The following is a 27,882-nucleotide window of genomic DNA, read 5'->3' on the forward strand; positions in this document are numbered from 1 at the left end:
TTGAAATCACAGTTTCCCTAGGACCTTCTCATGGTACTCTTGAGATCTAGAGAACTTGGTGGTATTGGTGCTGGTTCAGTAGAACCAATGAGCTGAAATCTGCAGTTTCTCAATGATGTTGGCAAGTGACGTAAGTTTGCCGTCTGCAAAAGAAGGCTAAAAACAGCATCCACGTCAGGGCTGGGTCTAGCACAGAACCTGGTATATAATAAATGTTAAATAAATGGTAACCTCTCCTTCCGTGAATCCCATATCCTCCTCTTGAAACCAGCCCAGTCTTTCTCCTGCCTACCTAATTCTCCAGCCTATTTCCTCTTCTGCTCCTTACTCTCTGAACTCCATCCTCACTAGCCTTATCTCGATTTCTTGAATGTGTCCTGCTCTTTCCCACCATAGGGCTTTTCTATAGGGTATTCGTTCTGCCAGGATTGCTCTTTCCTTCCTCCTTCATCTCAGTGACTCCCAGTCTTCCTTCAGATCTCAACTCAAATGTCTCTTCCTCTCTAACTAGAATAAATTCCCTATAAATGTGCTCTCCTCCCACTATCCTACCTTTTGGAGCACTTATCACACTTGTAATTTTACATTTCTTAAAGTGTTTTTACTTTAACATCAATCTTCACCACTAGACTGTAAGTGTTTTGAAGGCAGGGACCACATTTGGGGGCCACAACTACACCTGCTTTTTGTTTTCTAAACCTGTCACTTAGAAATAACTTCAGATTTATAAATCATCTGCAAAAGTAGTACAAAGAGTTACCATATACCCTTCACCCAGCGTCCCCGATATGTTAGCATCTTACCTGACCACAATACAATGGACAAAGCCAGGAAATTAACATTGACATACAGTGCTGTTACTCTACAGACCTCATCAAATTTTGCCAAGGTCCAATTAATGTTCTGTGTCTATTGTAGGCTCTGATACAGAATCCCACATTGCATTTAGTTGTCACGCTTCCTTAGTGTCCTTAAATCTGGCTCAGTTCTTCAGGTTTTGTCTTTTATGACCATGACATTTTAGAACAGACCTGGCCAGTTATTTTGTATAATAATAACCCTCAATTTGGGTTTGTCTGGTTTCTTCAGGTTTAAATTAGATTATGCATTTGGGGCAAAAATACCACAGGCATGATGCTATGCCCTTTTCAGTACACGATATCAAGAGTCAGATGACTCAGTATATCTCATTATTGATGATGCTAACTTTCCTCACTTGATTATGGTGGTATCTGCCAGATTTCTCTACTGTAAAGTGACCGTTTGTCCCTTAGTAATTAATAAGTATTTCATAGGGAGCTACTTTGAAATTATACAAATATCTTGTTTCTCATCATACTTGCACCCACTAATACTAGCAAACACTGGTGATTCTTGCCTGAAACAATTATTGCTCTGCAGATAGTGATTTTCTATTTCCATCACTCCAGCTACATTTATTAATTGGAATTTTACTGTAAGGAAAACCTAGCCCCTTCATCACCATTTTTTTCAATTATTTATTTATAACAGTTTGGACTTATATTTATTCTGTGGGCCATGATCCAATACTATCATCATTTATTTTGTTGCTTAAATTGTCCCAGCTTTGACCATTGGGAATTTTTTCAAGTTGGCTCTGTGTATTCTCAATATGTCCAACATTTTCAAGTACTGCCTTATTTTCTGGCACCATAAGATGGTCCAGGTTCATCTTGTATTTTCCCTGCCCTAGACATGGAATCAACCACTTTACCAACAAACCCAGGTTCTTTTATTGGAGAATGGTATTAGAAATCAAGATCTGGGTGCTAGATGTGCTTGTTGCTACTGGGGTGTCACTGCTTCTAGGCTTTCTCATCAGAGAGAGCTGGGAAATATATGTATGCACACATCTATATCAATGTCTATATCTATTTGTCTGCCTATCTATCATTCCATCCATCCATCCACCTCTTAAAAACCATGAGTTCTTACTGATACCTCTGGGTAACCAACATCATAGGGTTTATTTTAGCTTTCCTCTTTTTTTTGTTTATAACTTCTTTCTCCACCACTGAGAAACCTAATTCTTATTATCCACAATATATTTACTTATCCGCTCAGTTCTCTAGTACATGTAACATAGTTTCAGATTTGCTAACCCATACCCTGTGAAATGTGAAAAACAAATCTACTAACTAGAGTACTGTATTTGTGTGTTTTGTTGCGGTCTTTAGGCTTACAATGCAGTCAAAACACTGTTTTTCTGTGTTAGGTTAGTTATTTTCTTCCCCACCCATTCTACTGTGGTTATATCATGCATTTATAATATAGCTAGGTTTATTTGCTACTGCTTGTATTCCATTTTGATTCCTCCCACATCCCAGTTGATTTTAGTTCTTTCTCTCTCTATTTTTTCCAAAATGTGAAACGTCTCTATAGTTGTAAAAGTCAGAACTATACACAAAGGCATACTCAGAGGAGAAAGTGAGAGGGACTTCAGGGACACAACCAAAGTTATGGATACAGAAAAAGATCAAAATTGCATAAGTGCAATCTACCATGAAAATAACATATACATAAACAAAACACATATTGTCTGAAAAAATGCAATAAAAAGAGCAATCCATACAAACCAAAGGTCTTGTATTCTGATCCCATCTGACAATGGGATAGTCTCTTAAACTCTCCAAGGTTAGTTCCTCAGCTCTGAAATGGGATTAAAATTGTGTGTCCTGTCACTTCCCAGGGCTGTTATGGTAATCCAAGGATATTCTAGGTATGACCATTCTATGACAAGTTCTATATACATATTAGGAATTAGTAACTGATACTACTTCAGACTTATTCTTAAAGATTTACATTAAAAAAAAAAACAACAAACAACTCTGGAAGTCTCACACAGCCTGTTAAACCACCGATCAGATCAATTTTCTGCTTCTTCAATCAAGTCTACACGCCAACCATCATCATAAAGAGAGCCAGAGAATCTGCGTGTAGAAATGATTCTGAATTCAGGTACTGCCACTGGAGCATGGAATCAAGAAGCCGAAGCTGTAGGTTGGATCCCATCACAAACCATTCCCAAGGCTCACCATGCCTCTTTTTTCTTCCTCCCCCCTGCCTGCCTTTGAAACAAACATTCATTAAGCACCTACTCTGAGCTCATCACTGTACTAGAAGCTGAGGAGACAGCAGTGAGCAATACTGACATGGTCTCCAGCCTCATGGAGTTTAGAATCTGATGGTGAAGAGTCACTATAAATAAGTGAGACAATCAAACCGATTAGAGGTTGTCATATGCACCAGGAAAGACATGACAAGCAGGCTGATGGGAAAAACAGCAGCATAGGGGAGGAACGTATTTTAGACCGGATGATCAGGAAAAAATACTTCGAGGGAGTGACATTTAATCTGAGACTTAGATGATGAGAAGCCCATGTGAAGACATAGAGGGAGAATATTCCAGACACAGGAAGGATCAAGTGTGAACTCCTATGACAAACTAGAAACTATCAGAAAGGATTAGCTGGGACATAGTGAATGTGGGGCAAGTGGCATAAGAGATTACCCTGAACAGAGGGCAGGGCCAGATGATACATGGCCTTGAGAGATGGCAGCCAAGGAAGCACCTTAGAGATGATGTGATCATTTCTGCCTCTTCTCTCTTGCACTGAGGATTCCAATAAAAACTTTCACCCCCATCATTTTCAAATGCCATGTTCTACCCCCTAAGCCAGCTTTATCCTCCGCTTAGGAACCAGCCAGACAATGTCCGTCACATCCACATCAGAGCCCAGTGAGTAACTGACTCACCCTACTCAAATTATTCCCAGCACCCTGAAACTTCTTTTCCCTTCCAGCCCCACCACGGCCTCCCCATTCAAATTAACATGGAACTTTCCAAGGCACTTTGTTATGGATTCCCCACAGGGGTGACAACCATTGGTAACCTGGCCCCGTTGTTAGATATCATACAATTTTTACAGCTGACTTATTGTCTGTGCTTCCTTTTCAATGATTATTTTGAAACACATATGACATACTTTGGATGCAAGTGGTTGAGGAAATTCTAAATTAAAGTCCTTACCGAGCTTAGCTGGCACAGACTTGGGGTCTGTGCTACACAAACAGACTTTGGTGCCCTTCCAACTATACTACACGCTCCAAGCAGCACTCCCTAACATCAGTCTCTGAAAGAATGAAATTATGCCAACAGATACACAAGCAACACCCTCCCATAGAAGCAAAATGTAAAATTAATGCCAGTAAGTAAACATCATCATTTGCCTTCCTCACTGCCCTTCTAGTTTCCTCTTTGAAAACGTCTACAAAGTTAGAATTGCAGTATGCATTATCTTCTCAAACTCAGAGGTACAAATACTACTTAAACACTGAGAACACAATAGACCCTGGAGAGACGGAGTGACCTTGAGGACATGTGCAGAACACAGAACAGTATCTTAATCTTAGTTCTGACCACAGAATGCTGTTTACGTGCAGAACTTCAAAGCCAAATTAGCACTGCTTCTTAGTAACTCCTGCATGACTCTGGATGATTTATTTGAATTCTCTCTGCCTCAGTTTCCTCATCTGTAAATTGGGAAGACACTGGAATTTAACTTACAGAATTATTACAAGCATTAATGAGTTGATGCATAAAATACCTATAATAGTATCTGGCACACTAAAAATTTAATAAATGTTATCTATTACTATTAATAATTGATCCAATAAATAAAAACTGGCTGGAAAACTAAAAAGACTCAATTAATAGCAAATTGGGCTTTGGACGATGAGAGCAATTTTTAACATATCCCCCAAATGCACACACTGCCCCAGAGAGCTAAAAAGTTTTCAAATGCCCTTCAGAGGTGGGCCTCAAATATAGATAAGGATAAAAGTTTGGGGATGGAAAAGAACTACATAGAGGAGAGAAAGCAGGTTGTGAAAAGCAAGTCACAAAACCCTCAGCTTTGCAGTAGAATTGCCTCTTGCAGGGGCGGGATGAGTTAATAGCACTAAGCTGCATGGATTCAGGTGAGTATGAGTGAAGAGGATACCATAGGTTTTAGGGGTTTCAGAGGTGGGAAAAAGAATCGATGAGGTTTGACACGGTTAAAGAGACAAAGTCAAGGCCAATACCACTGAAGTTAGGTGAGAAGCTATGATGATTTATGTAATAAACTAGCAAAGGTGAACTAGCTTGGCCTCTCAACTCAAACCTCACTCCTCTTGAGCCTACCGAGTCCCTCTTGGACAAAGAGATGAATCCAAACGAGATAAGCTAATATAGTGTCTGCCTGCTGGACCCTGGGACTTTGGCACATTCAACACAACATCTGGCCTTTAAGATCATGAAGTTGCCTGTGGACCACTGGCTGGGTCATGGCCTGGACCCAACAGCAATTCAGGTCATCACAGAACATGGGGATCTAGCTACATTCGTGTAGTTTGGCCTCATTTTAAAATAAATTTGGGACTTGGTAGGGATTCACATCTTGATTTTAAACAAATACTAGTCAAATACCCCAAAATCCACATGAGATATGTAATTGTGGAAAGCCCATAATCTGGGGCCTTAGGACTCTGAATTGATGTTTCTGAAACTAAGGAGATGCTTTCCACCCAGTTCTTAGAGTTTGATTCATAGTGTGAAATGCAACAAAGGGAACAATCAGTATTATCAAAAGGGCCAATCAGGGAGCTATACTTACGACTCCTCAGTGCATACTGTTTTATCAAGATTTATTGTATATAGATGTGTCCAGTCAACAGCAGCAGTGAGTCCTATTAACTCATTGCTGAGGAAATCAAGTTCTAGGGAAGCAAAAACAGAACACAAAAAACAAAAACCACCAACATACAAAATAATGTCATTATCTGTTCTCACAAGAGCTTTTGGAAAGTACAGATTTAAAGCTAGAACAACTTTTTCTTGTTCATTCTAAAGCATTTTCAATCCTCAAAACTACAGGGGCATCACAAACAGAAATTTGGAAATGGATTCAGTATGGGAATTTGATTGATATATATACACCCTGTTTATTTCACAAAGGAGTTATTCATGTGCTTCCCAAATATAGACACTATGACCAGATAACTTAAATTAGAAGACAGCAAGAAAGAAACAAAAAATAAGAGGAAGAAGATAAAATGAGTGAAAAATGATGAGACTAATTTAAAAAACAATTCTTATCTTCTGTCTTTCCTTGCTTTGTTTAGTCCACAAGCTTGGCTTCAGTTCTAGTCATTACTGAGAAAAGGGAAATGTGATTAGTTATTTGACTTTCACTGTTCATATGACAAAAACCCACTGGTTAATAGAAGCAAAACTATTTCTGAGATCTGAAAAAAATGTTAAGGTCTAGTGATTCTGCTTATTATCATTCAGAGTGAGAGTCTCAAAGATCTAGTTTGACAACGATCTCCTTTCCAAGGTGAGAGCATAGGCAACTTGGTTGGACACCTGTCTGCCAGGTAGAGACTAGAAGCCTGGGTGTGGACTTTGGTTCTGCTATCAGAACCTGTTTGTATCTGAATGTCTGATTAAATAATGGCCCACAGCTATGTGTATGCTATGGGGAAAGCCTCTCTTAAAAAATGTAGAGTAATTATCCATTCTCAGGGTCTGCTGATCTTGCAGGGCTTCTTTTATTTTTTATTTTTTTAAACTCCAGACAGGAGTTGGTTGGTTGGTTGGTTGGTTTGGTTATGTATCTGTGTCTGTATCTGCATTTCACCAAGTTGTAGAACTGAAGCTGTAAGCTCCTGGCTTCTGTATGTGTTAAACAGATGTGTATGGCTGTACTACGTGGTGTTGCTTGTGTTCATCAACTTTGCTAGTCTGTTAGGATGCTTCTGTATGACAGATGGTTGGTTCTTAAATATTACCTCCCAGTTTTCAGTATGAAAAGAAATGAGTTACTTTAGTTAAAAGCTGTAAATAAGATGAGTGGTTGAGACTACACCGAGAACAACAGTGCCTAATAAATAGGTATATATGTATGTAAGATAGCAGGCTCTGTTTTGGTTTACTAATGAAAGAGGTAAGTAATTCTATCTTATAGTAAAATATCTGGTTGTGCTAGAATGTGAAAAAAAGATGGCAAAAGCCAAAACCTGCATGGGAACAAGATGCAGAGGGTTCAAAGAAAAGGAAATTTTGCCTTAGTTATAAAACCTGCAAATTTAAGACTGAAAAAAAGAAATTTGTTTAAAATGTTGACAAAGCCTGGTTCGATTTTCATTTTAAAAATGCTCATAAATTCTTTACTGTTAGATACTATATTAATGCAAAATAGAATGTGGTTTTCTTTCCACTAAAATGATAAATTACTCTTGAGTTCCCTGGTGGTCCAGTGGTTAGGACTCGGCACTTTCACTGCCATGGCCCAAGTTCAATCCCTGGTGGGGGAACTAAGATCCTACAAGCTGTGCCGTGCAGCCAAAAATTAAAATAATAATAATAATAAAATAAAATAAAATGATAAATTACTCTTGGAATATTACAAGAGGTAATTAAATTTATTTTTATCTTTTAGGTAATTTGTTCAGATAATAGAGATTCTGCTTCTCCCCAGAATATTTTTGTGCTTTGTGCTGATTTTGTATGGCCTTGATTTTGAAAAAACAAAGAAAGGGGTACTGAAAGAACTAAAGTTCCTTACAATTATGTTATTTTTGACATATTTATCATTAAATATTGGATTATCGTTCTGGTAAGTAGGTAGCAAAGCAAAGCCATTCACTGTTGTTTGGTTCCTAGGCTTCTGTTTGAATAAAGTATCTGCTCTCCCTTGACAGTTCTTTTTGATGTTACCTTTTTCAAGATAAGACCCTAAATTCAAAAAAAATATTATTGCCAAAGTATTTTTAAGAGCCAAATCATTTTTGGCACTTACTATATGGCGAAAATGCCAACAACCGACTTCTTAATCTTGGCACCAATGCTATTACCCTCTTGTGGCAAGATATGTTATTTACATAGATTATTAAAAATCTGTCCTTTTTTTTAAACAGAGATATAATTGAACAAATTGATTAGTAAACTTTGGCCATACCTAGAGTGTCATACCTGAGTTAAATCTCATGTCACCTGGTAAGACAAGCAACAAAAGTTGAGTATCATATGTGGACCTAATGTCAACAAAGCCATGCTGGGAAACTGGTATGTGCTTACAGGGGTCTAGCCTTACAGGCAGTAAGGAGGATCACTTCCTGGCAGCCAAGGAACTTTAGCAATATGGGGTACCTCGAGAAAAGAAGAATTCACGTGCAGTTGTAGGCACTGTGGGTGAAATCCAGATGGAAATGAACTTCTTAATTTTGTTTCTCTACCTTCGGAATAAATAAGCATATAAGAATGATTGAAACAGACATTTGGGGAGATAATCTTTGTAATAATAGAGGTTACGGAGATGCAATCCTAGATTCTTTACAAAGTTTCCAGGGCAAAGCTAATTCTCTGGCTTCTGTATCGCTTGGCTTCTCATGGTTATAGATTTGCTGGCTGCACAGCAAGAATGGTGGTATGTGTTAGACATGCTGCTCCTCTGAAAAGGAAGCAGGCAAACAACACAAAACACAGTGAGACCAGCCTTTTTTGCAATAAAAAATAATCTTAGAAGACTGTTTACGACCACACAAAGGACTATTAAGAAAAATTCCCCAAAACTTGGAAGAAAAGAAAAAGATAACTGAGGGAGTTGTCTAACAAGCCCACCCAAGTTTCATCGGACTCTAGGCTTGGGGGTAGCTTTGCTTGACTTACTATTTACCATTGATAAGAGGCCAGGCATTTTACAACTATGTAAAAACAGATGTTAATTTGTAGAAAACTTATAAACTACAAATGCTTTTTGTCCAATAGACAAGATAACCTCAAAGGTTATGGTTTTATTGCCCTGTAGGAAATGAACCATTTGTGCATCAAACTTAGCAGTCTTATTGCAGTTTCTTCTTTACTGCGCGTTCTTTTTCTTTCTTCCTTCGCTGGCTATATACATGTTAGTTTCTCACGTCCTCCTATGAATCAGCTTTGTCATCCTGCTGGTTCCCTCGTGACTGCAGTAATTAAAACCTTGCACATGGTCACCATACTTTTTATCAGAATGTGCTTTTTCATTCATTGAACATTATATTTTGATAAGAACAGAGGATCACAGTTCAGCCACTAACAAAATAAATTTATAATAACTCAAGCAATTTACTTGCAATGATGAATCATCATGACAAGGATCAATCTCTAAGCTCATAGCATCCCTCCAAAATTGCCCTGGAAATCTCCTCCCCTAGCCTAAGCCCAAGCCCAAGGGTTTCAGATTCTTCTCCATTTTCACTTTCCTCCTGATTCCACACTACAAAAGCCCCCAAAGAGCTGGTCTAGTAGGACTAAACCCTACTCAAAAGATAAGGGGAGAGTCACTGAGCTTGCCAAAACAGAATCCTTAACTTATTGGTTTGGGGAGGGAAAAATCTAAGAACATGCATACAATTTTGGTCTTAGAAAAATCTAAGAACATGCATACAATTTTGGTTCTTTAACAGAGTTAAAGAAACTCTATGGATTTAGAGGCTGGAAAGTCAGGTGTAAGTAGAGATTGATTGAGAAAGAATTCTATATTTTTTGGCTTTTTTTGTGCACACCACACAAGAGAGGTGCTATGGGCCAGGAAAGGCTGCAAAGGAAGGTTGTCCTGTGTCCTGGCATCATGGGGATTTGCATGGCTTATATTTCCTTGCTGAAGCCTTGCCAGATGAGCCGTGAGGAGGAAGAAAGAGGTACCCATTTTATGGTAGCCACGGTGTCCATCAACTAGTTAAAAACTGAGGCTCGTGCAGGCAATATTTTTAAATAGATAAGACAAAATTTGTATCTCTTCTTTGACACTTTCTTTTAGCACCATCCTGCCTATTGTTTCAAGTAGAAAAGCTCCATTATTTCAAGTAAACTGCCTTTCTATGCATCCAAATTTCAGCTAGTCTTATGAAGGGAACTCAGAGCAGAATTTTCAACTTCTTGTCAATGGAATAGTTAAGTGCATTAAAGAAAAGGAAGCAATGAACTAATAATAATAGCCCTAAACTAATAATAATGGCCCTGTGCCAGATCCTATTAGAAGTGCTTTGCATATATTAAGTCATTTAATCTACACAATAAATCTGTGAGGCAAATACAACTATTATCCCCATTTTACAGAAGACATAGGTTCCTGAGCAGATGTCACACAGATAGTAAGCAGTAAGGGTAAGGATTTAAACACTGGCAATTTGGCTCTTAACCACTGCACTGTCTCTCATAAATATTCTCCCCCCCACCAACCATCCTGTACCAAATAAAAGACCTTGATCACTGTAAATAATTTAACAGTCCTAACCTTGATATCTTTATCATTATACAGGTGTTCCTTAACTTGCCCAATTTGTCTATTTCATAAGTTATTGTGAAATTAAAATTGTACATAAGCCAACTCCACAAATGAGAACTTAACAGTTCTTCCCATCCACTTGGGTTTTAATTTAACTCTTAGGTAGGAAGGTAGATGAGTTGGGTGGATGGATAAAGTAGATAGATAAATAAGTAAGCTGTAAAAACGTGCAAAATATGAGCCATAGAAAAGAAAAAGATAGATGCCAAGGAAATGCAAAATGGAGCTGTGAAAGGAGGGCTTCTAAAAAGAAGTCAAGAGCAATTTATTTTTATGACAGGTTTTAAAATGGGTGATGAGAGAAAGAGATACTCTGGTAGACTGTGGATTGAGTGAAAGGTGATGCAACCTTCCTGGACCACAATCTGGCAATATTTCTAAAATTTTTAAATGTACCTACTCTTTGACCTAGCAATTTCATTTCTAGAAATTTAGCTACAAAATAGTGGCATACATGATTAACTTGCTCTTTTGACCAGGGAGTCATAAGATGGTCAGATGGCTAGGTTGTCCAATGAGTATCTATTAAGTCCAGTGGTTTCACAGCACTGTCAATTTCTAAGAATCTTAAGGGGGTTCATCATGCAACGTGGCATTTGAAATCCCTTTAGGCTGAATATCTTACCCACAGGACAACTCCTAGCCACTGGCTTTTGTCATCTTTTCTTGCTGGAACTGAATTTATGAGTAAAAGGCAGCATGGAAAACAGAAATTTTACTAGTTTCCTTAAAAGTAGTTACTATGATAGATGAATGCTATATTTAAAAAAAAAAAAAAGTCTTTTGCCCAAAATCCAATAAAGACATTGTTAATTATTGAAAGATATAATTTAAATACTCAGAGAGAATGGGAAGAAGAAGTGGGGAGTCAAAACACTTATATCCAGTTTAAATATTACGTGCTGGTTGATTTGTATGGTGACCTTAACCATCTACAACTTCAAATCCAAACTATTGCAAATGTTTGGATCTACAACTTCAAATCCAAACTATTGCAAATGTTTGCCAAACATTCCACAAGAAAATATGCTGCCTGTAAAAATATACAAACGAACATCCACAATGGAACCTAACCATAGACTTCTAAAATTGTCAACAACTCATCCAATTGGACAGTGGGATTAAAATGAATTCTTTGGTGAGAATGAAAGAGATTTCTGGCATCAACATATCGTTTCTTAAATAGGCTCTTAATAGCTTTCCTTCCCCTCAAAAAAGAGCAACTGTCAATTCCAAAAAGTGGCTTCATTTCCCAACTCCAGTATGTGTTTTTTCCAGATTCAGGAATAGGCATTCCAAGTCCTTCCACCCTTCTTGTTATAAATAGGTTATGAAGACTGTCCTTCGATGGCAACCATCAAGAACAGATGCTCAACGGGATTCTCAACGGTCAAGGAAAAACCAAAACCGAAGATCAGATCAGTGTTTATATCACTAGGGACTTGATGGCTCCAAGGATAAATCTCATCAGTCAGACAGAGAGCAGCTGAGGTGAGTGGCCATGATATTAGCTTCCATTTTTAAAAGAATGTGAAGTTGCCTATTGGAAGTAGGATTGTATGTTGCATGTTATATGTGCTTACTCCATGTGCAGCCTGCCATCCTGGCCCTAGGATCTAGGGAGACAAAAGTTGAATGGAAAGCAAATGGAACCCCCATACTCTAAACTGATACAACCATTTTATAAAACTGCCAGTACCAACTGAAGCTGAACATATGCGTACTGTATGACCCAGCAATTCCACTCCTAGGTGTGAAGGGAGTATGTGTATATGTGTGTGTGTCCCCAATGCACACACATATATCCTCCCAAAATGTGCACGTGCATTCATCAAAAGACATGTACTAAAACATTTATAGCAACACTAGTCAAAAAGCCCAAATGGAAACTGCGAAATACCCATCAATGGTATTCACATGATGGAATTCTCTACAGTGAAGAATGATCTCCAGCCACACACAACATTATGGATGAATCTCACCAATGCAATGTCCAGGGGAAAAGCCAGGTACAAAGAATACATATTGAATTATTCCATTTATATGAAGTACCAAAAAGGCAAAAGCAATCTATTCTGTTAGGTTTTTTTTTTTAAGTTGAATGAATAAAAAAAGCTTAAAAATTCCATGTCCAGTCAATCCATTGGAATAGGGCAATCAGATCAGGACGCAGGATAAATCAGGAGAGGAATCCTTGCCTTTTCCCTTCTCTACAGCTCCAAGGTGGCTGGAGCAAAGGGCTCCATGGTCTCCCAATATGGCAGGGTTCCTTTTCCCTAAATCTGGATTTCTACCCAGAAGATGCTAAGCATTGGTATTTTAAAGGCTTCAAGTTTGGTAGTGACAGAGAAGTGGCAAGATAGATGATATTGCTGAGAGAGCAGAGAGAACGTTCAATGCAGGCATTTCTGTCAATGCCAGAGTAAATATTTTAATTCTGCATCCTGAGTTGGATTGATCTCAGCTTTCCTGGGTCTATTCCACAGCTTCCCCCCGCTTCACCACCTGCATCTTCCCTTGTTTGTTTTCAAGCAGAAGCCTGTGCTGAGAGCCAAAACCAGCAGATCAGCCTCCCAAATTACTAAATGAGACTGCCCTTCTCTCAATGGTCCTCTGAGCCTCCAAAGAGCTCATCCCAGATGCTATGGTCTCTGCTCACAGGGATCTGACGCTGAGATTTCTTTATATAAGCAAGCATCAGGATGAGTGTGTGAAGACTTTTCCTTTCATTCTGATGGCAATAAGATTTCCCCCTTATCCCGGCTTCAATAAAACTTTCCCTTGTGACTTGAGATAAAAGCAATTCTTTGGTCACAATATTTCCCGTGGCAAGAATATTAAACTGCAGTACAACTGACACAGCAACCACACTCCCATCAAACTCAGAAGATACCTTTTTATATTTGAACCTAATGAAATGCCATTATAACCAAAATGGCAATATGGTCCACCAGTAATTATTTGCTATGAGAATAAAGCAAAGCAGTGACACAGATTTTTACAATGTGCAAATAATAGAACCATTATCTCACTACTGACCCCGTGTTTAGGAACAATACACTAGGAACACTTGTGTGTTTAGGAACAATAATGATGATGGTAAACAGTTATATTATTCTTACCACTGTTCTAAGTTCTAGATATATTTTATCCTAATGTTTTAGCGATATTGACACGTTTTAAGGTTTAGAAACACACTATGAGGTAGAAACTACTACTACCTCCATCTTCCAGATGAAGAATGAGTGAGGCCCAGAGGGAGTAAGCAATCAGCGTACAGTCTCAGATTTCATTGGGGTAGAGCTGGGAGGTGAACCCAGGCAGCCTCACTGCCTCTCCTAAGAAGGCTGGATCTTCCTAATTTTTTCTTAGACCAAATATCAAAATAAGCTTGATTCTTTTCAGTGGATCTTAGCTCTGCAGAGTTGAGGACTGTCGTTAGCAGGAAGGATGAAAAGCGTACAGAGGGGACAGCTACTCTATTAACAAGAATTCATCAGGAATAATTCCGGAAGCAGGTGAGTCAAGGCAGGCAACCGAGGGATCGCTAAGCCAGGACGATGGTCCAAGCAGTGGCCACCAAAGTCTGATGACGCTGGAGCAGCAAACTGGCCTCCCCGAGGCAGGGCAGGTTGTGTGCAAGGGGATAGTGCCCAGCATGCAGCCTCAGTAGCCACAGAGATGCCAGGGACAGTGGTAACAAGGAGGGGCAAGGTGACGGGGGAGCACAGGTCACACGATCCAGTGCAAACCTGGGGCATCTAATTACTCTGCTCTTTTCCTATCCTCTCAGTGTGGGCAGATGCCTCCCCTCCCCTTTGTATTGTCATTTGTCACTGTAATCACAGGTTTTGTATATAGGCTCCACTGATCCCCATATTCACAGGATCTATAAACAACTCTCTTATTCTTCCTTTTGTGTAAGAGGAAGAGAAATAATCCCATCACTTTCTGCTTGCTAACATTTTACCTGTGCTTTTAATCCTATTTTTCTCACTAAGATCTTATCCATCTTCCTTCAACCTCCTGTCTACCTGGTCCTGCCTCTCTGCCTCCAAAGTGGGGATCTCTTCTCCCTCACAGCAGTCCGGCTTTGGCCGCCTCGTCTCCCACGTCTCTTTCCGTAACAGGATGGGAGAGAGACAAGAGCCCTAATCTTCAGTCGGATCTGGGCCCACGTGCTGGCCACATCAATTCCAGCCTGTGTGGCACTGGTCAAGTGGCTCATCCTCGCTGATCAAGTTTCTCCTCTAGAAATTAGGGGATAAAAACAGCAGAAGATGAAGCAGGTGTGCACCCCCAAATCCTGGGCAAGGCAGAGGTAGTCAGTGTCCGCCGAGTGTTTCCAGGCTCCCAGCCTCACTTGAGGTCAGGTTGGGGCCAGTGGCCTGCACACAGATGTGACCTGGGTTTTCAACTGCTCTGGAGTTCAGGGCCAGTGAACCAACTCCTTCGCCTCTTCCTCCACAGCACTTCGGAGACCACATGTTCCTGGTGGGAAAGATGGAAGACTCGAGAAAGCTGCCTGACCCCTTCAGATGTGATATGAGGGGGAGACACCTTTAGTGGGTGCTGCTGAGATTTGGGGAGTGACCTGTGGCTGAGCCCAGCATCGCTGTCCTGACTGCCCCAGGGCCGCGGTACAAGGTGAGGCTGGTCCTCTTCTGTGCTATGAACCAACGGTGTGACTGTGGGCAAGTTGTATCACCCCTCTGGATTTCTGTGTTCTCTTTTCTAAATGGAGATTTTTATGTAGATCTGGTTTCTGAACGCCTTTCAAAACATAAAGCCCTTTCTTTCACTGAAATCTGATGTAGGGAACCAAAATAGAACAGGGACAACTGTGCAGGTGGTCTAGTTGACTGAGAAGGCAGGGGAGGGGCAGGGACTCATACAGCAGCCACTCCCCTGGGTCCTAAGAACTGAAGCCCACATAATCCCCTTTATTTCTTTATGCTAAACAACACTGGAAACAGACATACTTTCCCTTTCCTATCTTAAACAATTCTGAGACCCAGGGGGGGATACGCTAGCTATGTGTTCTGGACGTTTCTTTTCCTGGAGGGTAAGGCTATGAATCATGACTAACAGCTTGCTTATCAAAATCCATTTTAAGACACTCGCCTTGCTGAGCCCACCAATACCAAGCTATTAGGTCATAAACTCTTCGGAATCCCAACCACTTCCTCCCTTACAAGACCTGCCTTGAAATCACCCACCTCAGGCCCCCAGATCCCATCAATGCCCTGCCCCTTATGCGATACCACCGAGCTCTCCTTTACCCCAGCACGTCTAATCAACCTGGCTTTGCTTGCTCAGCAAGCTGGTGGTCTTTGAAAAGCGGACAATCAGCAACGCTGAAACAGCCCCTCATGTGGTTCTGCAGAAACACTAGTTTTTAAAAACCCCTGAGTTGGATGATCTTTAAGCCCCACTAGCTTTAACATTCTGCTTTAAATTCCAATCCCGATTTCCTCGCACTGAATCCTCCCAGGTTGCCTGCCTCTCTAGACATAGTTTCTCTTTATCTGATAATATAAGGCCAAACATTAAAGGAAGGTATTTAGCACAAGAGCCAGCCCTTCCTTCCTTGCCTTATCATCTCATCCAGCCCTAGAGAGTGAGATTTTTTCATTACTCAGAACTCTCCCCCTTTATAATATCAAACTGTTGCCATCCGAGAGCTCAGAACTCTCTGAAATATTTAAAGCTCTGTATGTCTAAACTTGACAAATCAGAGGAGGGAGGAAAAGAGGGCTGAGATGAAGCATCTGAAAGTAGATTGCATCAATCAAAAGACAGAATCAGGAGCTAGGCCCCATGTAGAGACCCCCAAGGAAATAGGCACAGGACCTGTAGCTGTGAAAGGCCTTGCCAGATGGGTCAGTGAGAAAACCCTCACTTTGTGGAGTTTACAATCACAGCTATAACTCAGCTTGAAGATACCTTAGGAACATTCCATCTCAAAGTAGACTCCCAGGACCAGCAGCATTGGCATCCCCTAGGAACTTGTTAGATATTCACATTCTTGGGCTCCATTCAAGACCTACTGAACCAGAAACTCAAGGAGGACACCCAGAGATCTGTGTTTCAACAAGCCCTCCAGGGGATTCTGATGCACGTTCAAGTTCAACCACCACTGCTATCTTAGAAAATACATCCCTAACTCTTTAATTTATAGCTGAAGAAAAAAAATGGAGGCCCAGAGAGGCTGAGTCACTTGCCCCAGACCACACAGCTCATTAGCACCAGGTTCAGGCCAAGAACCCAGGTCTTCTGTGTCCTGTTCTAGGTCACCTTCCACTACATGGCCTAAGCAATGACCATCAAACAGACTCAGTGTACAGTGGTCACCAGAAAGTCTATAAACAAGGGGCTTGAGGCAGCAATCTAGTCAAAAGGGGCAGGTCCAGAGGGCTGTCTTGAAGCCCCCTCTGCTCGGTGAGTACACTGATTTCTCTCACATTGGAGGCTTACATGAGGAGGCCTGGGCGAAGGGCGAAGGGCTGCAGATATGGGCTCCTAAAGAAATTCAGTGGCTGGGCTCCAAGTCTCTGGTCAGGTGACCACCTAGAAATCATGAATCTGTCTTCAGTACCTTCCTAAAAATTATCCCTTACGCTTCTTTGGTGTTCTGCACTTTATGAAGTGCCTTCGCTCTCTGAAGCCACATGAATCCACCCTTTTGGAAGGCCAGGTCCAGCAATCTGCCTGTCAAGGCAGCACGTCCTTGACTTGGCTCTCTGCCAGCTGCTGTCTTCTCCCTGTGGCTCCAGAGGAAGCTCCAGATCTAATCAAGGCAGTTCATCACCCCATGGACAGAGGCTCCCACAAAGAGTCCTCTCTCCTCTCCCTCCCTTCAAGGGGTGTTTCCACCTCACCCGCTGGGGCACCATGAATCAGGGCTGCCCTGGTCTTGGAAGTCTGGGTCAAGGTCAGGTCCAGCCTGGAGGTCTGGCCTGGGATGATACATCCGTGTATGTGTCCCTGCATTTCTGAATAAACTCTCCGTGACCCAAGAGCAGGTCATTCAGGTTCGTGCCTCTTTTCTTTCTCTTTAGAGGCATCTCACAGCTTTGCAGCTGCCTCTCTAGAGAAAGAGCAGTTCTCTGACTGTGAGCAGTTCTACTATGAAGAGAGAATTATTCAAACGTTAGCTTTACGGATTGTGTTCTGAGGTCTCAGTTTCTTGGGCATTTCCATTTTCCAAACTTTCCAAGGCCTTCAATTATTATAGATACATGAGGGATAGCTCAGGGCTTATTCAAGGGGGCTCCTGGCTCTCTCTCCAAGCTCATTCCCTTTATCATGTCTCTGGTCACACAAGCCTTCTTTCAATTCCTAAAATAAGCTCAGCTGTCTGTGCTCAAGGCCTCTGCGCATCTTGCCCCCGGATTGAGAGTGGATGTCTCCTACCATTCCATTCTCAGCCCACGAGAGCTGCAGAGCACCCTAGCACCCCTTTGTCCTCTACTGCCCTATGTTGCTAATCCTCTACTGCCCTATGTTGCTAATTCCATTTCTGGTTTTTATTGGTTTGCGTTTGTTTTTTGTTCATTTGTATTACTTATCTCTTTCTTTATCAGTCTTCCTATGAGACCGTGGGCTCCTTGAGGACACACTGCCTGTTCACAATCCACCCCCAGCATCTAGAATGCAGGCACTCAATACACATGTGCAGATTGATCAAAAACACAGACTGAAATTCCTCATATTTTCTAAAGAAAAAAAAATGAATTTAACAAAAATTGACTCAGAGTCCTGGCGTGTCCATGAAATGCTCAGGTGGCAGTTCAATGAGTCTTGGACATCCTGTCTCCCCCCCGGTCCCGGGCAGCCTGAGACCACCCTCCTCTCCCAGAAGGAGGCCCCATTCTTTGTCTGCCGCCCAGATTCCTTAAGGCTGGAGGAAGTTATTCTACTTGCGATGTTTACTGAAATAATACATTTCAGCTGAAAACTCCACAGGCTAAAGGAGAAGAAAGGGAGAGGGGAGGAGTAGAGCCAAAGCACCGCCTAAGAAAGGACCCTACGAGGAAGGCCTAGGAAGGAGCCAGTCTCCTGCCCGCTGGGCGCTGTCTGCGGTGGGTGGGACGCTCCCTCCAGGTCCCTGGTTGGAGGCGGATCTGCCACAGACTGTGAGGCAGACAGAATGAGTTTTCAGTGCCCCCTGCCTCCCAACGGTGCCCCTTTCCCTCCACAGAGTTGTGACCCCTAGACTCACAAGCCCTCTGCTTGGTGGCCCTCACATCCTCTCAGTATGTGGTCTGTGCAATCAGCCCGTCCCTGGACCCTCTCTGCTGGGGCCATTTGCTCTTGAAGCCTCGCTTCTCCATAGTGAGGAAAGGACAGCGTCCCTGCCAGCAGGGATTCAGGCCTCGGGCTAGCACAGGCTCTTCCACAAAACCGGTTTTCACCCCAGGCTGGGAAAGGCCACCCAGCCTTGTGGAGAGCTTATGTGTAACAGAGGGAGGGCCAATGGGAGAGAAAGAATTTCTAGAATCAGACGACTAACCAGGAACATCAGGTTCGGCTGGACAGGTCATTTAACTTCTCAGTATATAAAGTATCTCATTACAAAATAACATGCATAACGTATATATATGTCTGTGTGTGTGTGTATACATATATACATGGACATACATACGCGTATCCATACATGTATATATGGAGGTATGCATAGGAAAACTGATGCACATGAAATATGAAATGTTAATATTAGCTCCATGTGATACGAGTACACCGATATTTTATATTCTTTATACTTGTATGAAGTTTCCAAACATTATACTATGCAGACATAACTTACACAATCAGAAAAAGAGCTTAACGGGATAATAATTTCCAGCTCATGAAGTGCATAGGTAGATATGTTATCCAGTGGGATCATGCTCTAAAGTATTCTGAAGAATCAGAAGCATCGCCCAAATGAACATTTGGGATTTTGGCAACTGGCAGGTCAAGCAGACCCTGCTAGTCTAGCACATGGCAGAGTCTCCCAAAGTTTCCTTCCAAATGAAAGGAAGAGATACTAGCAGTGGTGAGACCCAGAACACCCAGTTTCAGGTGGTAGAGCAAGAGGGTTGGAAACTGTATGTGTGTGTATTTTGAACCACTGGTACAGAGTATATGTAGCTTTTCAACAAGTACTTATTACATACCCAACTTTTCGAAACACATAATAGATAAGGGTGTATCTATGGGCAAAAGTTCAATTCTGGAACTACAAGCAAGGTCACAGAATAGAAGACTCCTTTCTCCCACCCTGATGCTCTTAACAATGTCCTTCACCACCCACCCAGGGTTAGAAGTGAGACCCTTCTAGCATAGGATCAATGTAAATCTTTCTGTGTGAAATGGGATTATACATAGTTTATGCCAATAGTTGCAAAAACAGCATATCTGTGACATTCTTTAAGTATCAAAATTGCACAAGGCCACAAGATGGCATCATTATGCTATCAAAGTCCGATGGGGTGTGTGTGGTGTGTGTGTGTGTGTGTGTGCATGTGCGTGTGCATGTGTGTGTGTGTGTGTGTGTGTTAAGAGTTAATCCTCTTTGGAAGGGTAGATGGACAGAAAAGTGAAAGGTGGGAAGGATCACAGAATCTTTCCTACCCTATGTCTCCTCCTGCTCTTGTACTTATCCCTATATATGGTTAAAATATAGTTTAAACGCCTATCTTTATTTTTCACATAGAATTTTGATTCATTATCTTAATCTCTAAGGGAATGGATAAAAATCTGTAATTTTGGGCTTCCCGGTGGCGCAGTGGTTGAGAATCTGCCTGCCAATGCAGGGGACACGGGTTCGAGCCCTGGTCTGGGAAGATCCCACATGCCGCGGAGCAACTAGGCCCGTGAGCCACAACTACTGAGCCTGCGCGTCTGGAGCCTGTGCTCCGCAATAAGAGAGGCCGCGATAGTGAGAGGCCCGCGCATCGTGATGAAGAGTGGCCCCCGCTTGCCGCAACTAGAGAAAGCCCTCACACAGAAACGAAGACCCAACACAGCCAAAAATAAAATAATAAATAAATAATAAACTAAAAAAAAAAAAAGTACAAATAATTTTTTTTTTTTTAATCTGTAATTTTGTTATTTTTTAATAAGAGGAAAATATACTAAAATCAATCAGCAGTCTTCCAAAGACTGGTTCCCACCACTGATCTACAGGAAGCAAGTGTCAAAAACAGAACGGTCCCTCTTCCACCTAATTACACAGCAGAGATTGTTTCATTGGGAGCCCCTACTTCATATAGTGTTTTCCACACTGGTATGATATCATTAACCTAACTGATATATTTTAACACATTCCTAACTGTGGCCATGAAAGGCAACTCTACATAATCCTCTAACTTTGCTCATTTAGGATAATCTAATTATTTTCCTGATGCCCTTCAGCAATGGTTAATAGCTTAGGAGTCAGACTGACCTGGATACAGATCCCAGCTTCACACTTACTAATTGGAAGATCTCTGACCTGCCTTGGTTTTCTCATCTATAAATAGGGATATTTAAAATGGCCTCAGAATGTTATTGTGATAATTAAATATATGATATTTGTACAGGATTTAACTCAATGTCATGCATACAATCAATGGCAATTTATTTTTAATCATTGTTATTATGAATTAACAAACACCAGTTTCCCCTCTGCTGGTTTTCTTTTTTTTCCTCTACAGTACAGCGAGTACTGAAGACAACAGGCATACATACAGAAGCTCCTGCTGCCTTTTCATCCAATCCCAAGCTTCATTCAGATGTACTCAGATATGGCCCTTAGCTAATGCCTTGAAAAGGTATGAGTGATAATGAGGCAAGACAGCCAGGAGAGGGCAGGTCATGGTATCCAGCTCCAAAAGAGGGGCCAGCGGTGTCCACTAAGATGAGAGATCAAGTCCTAAGACATCAGAGAAAGCAGAAAGGAGCAAACACCTTCTTGAGGACCACACTGACAGATCCAGAATTGAGGCCAGTTGGAAAGGCAGCACGAGTGATAGGAATAAGATGCTCTGTCCTAGCAGAGGCTGTCCAGCAGAAAGATGCCAGAAATCTACAGATGGCTTGTGACCCTGACCAAGAAATGTTAAGATTGAACATTATTAGACTGTGTGTTATTATGAGCAAGACTATACATTATTCCACAAATATACAAGATTTATAGGATACCTAGGATTTTAAAACTATTCATCCATTGTCAACATCAGAGAATTTGTTCTTCAGTAGAGATGGCGAAAAGGTATAATCTCATGGTCCAACTCTGACTGGCTGCTTATGGCTAGAGCTGCAGCTGCCCTGAGAAATATTCTAGGGCTGCATCCAGGCTGAGCAGGATAGGATGCTGTGATAGATTAGTAATGTCTGGCCAGACACCAGGAGCCAGAAGCAGCAATGAATGTGCCATATACCCATCATCTCTCTTCTCATTCAAAATCCAATTATAAGCCATGAAGAAGGTACCAGAAAAAGAATAGGTGAATACGTATCTGATACTAAGATGGGAAAGAATTTTGTAAGCGTAAAAGGAATGGAAGAAATTACAAAGAAAAATATCTAAGCAAAATTCTAAAATATCTAGGTATCAAAAAATATTAAAAATTTAAAAAGCAGAAAAAGTATTTTTCACAAATGACAAAGGTATTGTATATTTATATATGAAGCTCTCTTGTGAATTATTAAGAAAAATGCTAATGATCCAATGGAAAAATGACAAACGAATATGGAGAGATGATTCTTAAGGAAGAATTTTAAATGACTCAAAAGCTTAGATTACAAATGTGCATACTTATATTCAAAGAAACGATAACTAGAGCACTCATGAGATAACATATTTTGCACATAAAATTAGAGAAGATTAAAGATACATTACTCAATGCAGGTAAGAATATAAGTAGATACTTATATGTTGCTTTAGGAATATACATTGCCTTTTTGAGAATACTTGAAAATACGTCCAGTAATTCATCTATAGGAATCTAATCTAAGGAGTATTTTTAAATGGTGGCAAAATTTACAACACAAGAATAATAATCATACAGAATTTTATTATAACAAAATTTGGAAAAAAATCTAAATGTCCAAATTAGAAAATGGTTAAATAAAATTTGATTTATCCAACAGAGGAGTTTTAATCAATCCTTAAAATTGCTTTGGAATAATTTTCCTGTATAACCTACATGAAAAGATTTTGCACATCCCAATTGTGTGTTTCGTTATCTATTATAGCATATTATATTTTAATCCAATATTAAATTAAATTATATTGTCATGTCATATATGTCATGACATATCAAAAATAAGTAAAATATCCACAAATATTGGTTATTTTTGGTTGTGTGATTATGAGTAATTTTTATTTTCCTCATTTTATTATTCTATGTTTTCCTAGTGGAAAATAATTTATATTTATTATTTCTTTTTTTAATATATTTATTTATTTTTTAGCTGCATTGGGTCTTCGTTGCTGCGCACGGGCTTTCTCTACTTGTGGCGAGTGGGGGCTACTCTTCGTTGCGGTGCGTGGGCTTCTCATTGTGGTGGCTTCTCTTGTTGTGGAACACAGGCTCTAGGTGCGCGGGCTTCAGTAGTTGCGGCATGCGGGCTCAGTAGTTGTGGCTCGTGGGCCCTAGAGTGCAGGCTCAGTAGTTGTGGCACACAGGCTTAGTTGCTCTGCGGCATGTGGGATCTTCCTGGACCAGGGCTCGAACCTGTGCCTCCTGCATTGGCAGGCAGATTCTTAACCACTGCGCCACTAGGGAAGTCCCTATTATTTCTTTTTATTGGGAAATTTTATATTCTATTTGATTAAAACTGTCACATGAAATTTTTTTCAAGCAACCTAATCATAGAAAAGAATCCTGGAGCATGGTGGGCCAGAAGAAGTTCTTTAGTCACACAGACCCTTGACACCTTTAACAACGTGAACTTGGGTAAGTCACTTAACCTCTCCAAGCCTCAGTTTTCTTGTCTGTGAAATGGGGATGATAAGAGTGCCTACTCATAAGACAGCTATGAGTCTTAAGTAAGAGATACCCTCAAGTGGTTAGTATGGCTCCTGGTCCCTAGGAGGTACTTAAAACACTCATCACTAGCTACTCTGAGGAGAACTGACCACCGGCTTTGGATGAATTAGACTCAGCCAGTGAAAGTGGCTATGGCACCCTGGGTCCTTACATTCCAAATGCATGCCTACAGGGCCATGCTTTGTGCAAGCCCAGCTGGCTTTGTGGTTGGCCAAAAGAACCCGTGTTAGCTGGAGTTTCCTGAGAATCATCGTCAATGCCATTTCATAAACCATCTTTCCACATGTCGTCAAGGAGATGCGTCAGTGAGACACAGCTGCTACCAGCCCCCGTAACAGAGGCCAGCACTCACTGAGCCCTTCATCCTCTCCAACTCATGCAGACACTGAGCCAAGCGAGGACCACGTGCATTTTACAGATGAAGACAATGAGGCTCAGAGAGCTTCAGAAATTTGCCCGAGATGACAGAGCGGCTCAGAGCCAAGATTTCACACCCACATCCATGTGATGTCAAAACCCAGACTCTCCCACCACCATCAACACACATACACACACACACACACACACACACACACACACACACACACACACACACACTCAGCTCTTAGCGCCAAGATTCCTCCAAAGATGGCTTGAGCAGTCAGGGAGGGACACAGCCCCTGAGCAGGGGTCAAGTCATCAAAGATGGTAGAGAGGCCCCAGTTTCCTCCTTTCTCTCCTCCACTCTGTAACCAAGGGATGTGTTCCCTGCCTCTCCTCCTGGTAACCGGAGATCAGCACCCCTGTCTCTCGAGTGAAGTAGTCATCACTCTGCCACCCTGGAGGAAAGCTGCCTCCACAGGCAAAAAGGGACCCGCCCCCAGGTGCTGCCTGAGATGCTCCAAGTGCTCCCGGGTCAGAGGGGGGGACACAGCCTTGCAAAGCCAGCCCTCAGGAAACACAGCCAAGGACGGAGGCCCTCAGCCCCCGAGGGAGCAGCAGCATGAGCCAGGAACCTCAGCTGACCAAGAGAACTTTCCGCTTCTCTTGACTTTAACCAGCTTGACACTTAGTCACCATGTTTTTGAATAGCAATCACAAACTTTAAAAATTACAACGACAGCAGCTAACGTGTAGCACATATTCAATTCACCGTGCTAAAACACATAGAGCTTTGAAAATTCCCTACAACCACCTATCGCTAGAGTGATTTTTATGAGCCCAATTTCCTGATAGTGATTCATGACGACAAAGTATGCGTGCTTACGTCCAAGGCGGGTGAGGAAGTGGGACCCTGCTCCAAAGAATGAACCCCCCCAGAGGCCTGACAGGAAGGGTGCTGGTGCCACAGCGGGGGAAGAGGGCTGGAAGGGCACTTCCTTGGAAGAAAGAGCGGTTGGGGTGTCCGGTCAGGGCTGGAGACACATCCCAGAGCCTGGCTGGAGGAGGACCCGTGGGCCACCCTGATGGGGTCTGCGGCCCTCAGCACCCGATTTCTAGACCAGTATCCGAATTCCTCCAGGGCATACCTTGCTGCAAGGTACCTTGATGAGTTCTAATAAAATCTCAGGTCTCTGGTAAGTTCTCTTGATTTTCAGCTGACCTCAGATCTAATAAAAATTTTTTAGTAACAATAAATGTGAAAGAACCACTACTATGCATTGAGCATTTACTTTAATATGTTGAACATGCTTAGCTCTTTTAATCCTTACAAAAACACTTCCTGATAAAGAAACCCAGGCACACCGAGGTTAAATAATTTGCCCCAGGTCCTCTTTTTTTAAGGAGTAAATCAGTGAACTCATGAAGGACAGCACTAGCCGTCTCCATCAGTGGTTCTTAGAACTTTAGCCTGCAGCAGAACCGTCCAGAGGGCCAGTTAGAACACAGATGCTGGGCCCGACCCTCAGAGTTTCTGATTCAGTAAATCTGGGGTGAGGCCTGAGGATGTGAATTTCCAACAAGCTCCAAGGTGACGCTGCTGACCCAGGAACCACTCTTTGAGAACTAACGGCCTCGACGAGGAGCCAGCAAATTTTTTTATGAAAGAGCCAGTAAATAAATGCTTTAGGCTTTGAAGATCAAGGGGCAAATTCAAGGATATTACATGAGTACTCATGCAACCATTTTAAATGTAACCATTTAAAAATGTAAAATCTATTCTTAGCTTTCAGGCCAAATTTGACCTGTGGTCTAGACTCTAGACTAATTCCTGGTCTTGGTCCCTCCATGCCCCACCCTACACCTGTTTTCTTCTTCTTAAGGTCCCCGCAGACTAATGGCCTCGTCAGGAAAGTGAACCTTAGCTTCCAGTGGCTGAGAGGCCAGCTGGTGTCCAGCGCAGGCCACACAGCGGCAGTGATGGGGTAGCAATGCCACTGAGGACAGGAAACCTGTTCTGGAGCTGACCCCAGGCCTCTGGCGCTCAGGGGCACCCTGGTCACTGTGGACTGGGAATGTTCCATGTTGATGTTTGGAATCTGATCATTTGTTTGATTTTTCTGGGGCTATATAACACGAAAAGTTCTGTATTTAGTGTTGTTTTTTGGGGAATAGAGGATTTCTTACAGCTTTTTTAAAACAGTAATGATGATCATAAAGACACCCAAATTAATGTAATCTGCTTTGAAAGCGTATCACTCTTTGCATATTTTAGATAACCCCAAAGTGGAAGATCTGGTACTAAGGTTTTTCCATATTTGTCAGGAGTTACCCATGTTCTGAATTTTCGTGTCCATGGGCTTCCAATTTTTCAAGCACCCACTTTTGTCCCTGGAGATTATCAACAGGGAAAGAAAGCATAAGCCCCCTGCAGAGAAGCACTTCTCCATTACCCACCCACCCCCGGAAGTTCACAAAATGGGTGGTGCAGAGAAGACATTCCAATAACGATGCTCAGCTACTGATGGGTTTTCCAATGATAACCTTGAGGAGCCCTTCACTCCCACATGATCAGAGACATGTGAACAATTTCTGAACTCATTCCAACTAGAGAGAACATGACTCAGAACAGGTCCCTGTGCTGAGCTCTGCTGGGGAATAACAAAGTAAGTGGTACCACTTTTCCTGACATGCCTGGAGAGTTCTGCAAAATGGAGAAATCCAGCTTTAAAGTCCTCCAGCGAGGTCTCAATGGGCGGTCAGCATCTTCCCCACAAGTTCAGTCTCCGTGCAGGTTTGAATGCTTTCTCACTGTGAAAGCATACTGTATCCTGTTCCATGGCATGGAGCTAAAAAGCTGATGCCACCACCAACTGCCAATGCATGCCCCTCGACTTCCCCAGAAAGAGTCAGATTAAGGGAATGACAAGGGGGAGAAAAGGGAGAGTGCATTAAGTACTGCATTCCAGTACCCACACTCTCTTGGCTACTAGTCACAATCTGGTGGCACTTGTTCTCCGTGCTTTGCAGTTTTTTACAAATGGGCGCCCAATGTGGGAAGCAGACTGATGTAATAAGAAGACCCCTGTAAGATCAGAGGAACTGGGTTCTCCAGCATGACTGTCTCACAGGTGGTGACATTCCCCGTCCTTAATTAAGGTCCACAATCCCTTATCCAAAACTTTCGGGGCCAGATGTGTGTTGGAACTCAGGATTTTTGCAATTATAAAAGTAATCCGGAAAGTAGAAGGGTGGTTGACAGGGGCTGGGGGTAGAGGAAATAGGGAGCCGTTGTTTAATGGGGATAGAGTTTCAGTTTTGCAAGATGAAAAGAGTTCTAGAAATTGGTTGCACAATCATATGATGTACATAACATTACTGAACCGCATGCTTAAAAACTGTTAAGATGTTAGATTTAATGTTTTGTGTATTTTGCCACAATTTTATTAAAAAACAATTTGGATCATTTTCTCTGTATTACTGAACATCCCTAGCAGGGTCTAGGGTGGTACCCCGAAATCAAACACATTGGTACGTCTGCAACAAAACGCACAACTAGTCTCACTAACTAGGATAAATGAAAATCATACAGCCTCATATCAATTCAGGTAACATTTTGCCACAAAAAAAGTTTACTGAATATTCACTGAGAGACTTTTGGTTTTCAGCAGTCTCTGGAATTTGGAATTGCAGCTTAGGAACTGTGAGCCTGTAGCTCCCACTGACCCCACCCTACCCCACCTCAGTATGAAATGTGCATTATCCACAGTTTACAGATGAGAAAATAGAAACAGGATGCAACAGGAATAGGAAAATAGCCACTGACCAAAGGTCGGTCAGCCTGTGGAAATGCAAACTTGCCTAGTTCAACTGCTGAGGCTTCACCTTGACCCCAGGCTAATGTGGACACAGACATGGTCAACAAAAAACGGAATCCTAAAGAAGTCCCTTGAAACCCAGAGAAAGATCCCAGAGAATCCATGCCAATATGGTGCTAGTGGAAGGTGTGTGAGACGGAGCCATCGCGTTTTGACACTGACCTCTCCCCTTGGAAGGCCACGACCCGCACTCTTACCAGACTCATGTCACTCCTGGAGCCAGAAACATGA

At 41.8% G+C, this 27,882-nt stretch overlaps 1 protein-coding gene across 2 annotated transcripts in view; it reads right to left on the bottom strand.

The window, feature by feature from the left end:
- Positions 1-27,882, bottom strand: part of ADAMTS12 (ADAM metallopeptidase with thrombospondin type 1 motif 12) — a 387,476-nt gene that overhangs the window by 205,230 nt on the left and 154,364 nt on the right. The gene's annotated exons all lie outside the window — the stretch shown is intronic.

Source organism: Balaenoptera ricei, chromosome 3, assembly GCF_028023285.1.
Source record: "Balaenoptera ricei isolate mBalRic1 chromosome 3, mBalRic1.hap2, whole genome shotgun sequence".
Classification (NCBI taxonomy): Eukaryota; Metazoa; Chordata; class Mammalia; order Artiodactyla; family Balaenopteridae; genus Balaenoptera; species Balaenoptera ricei.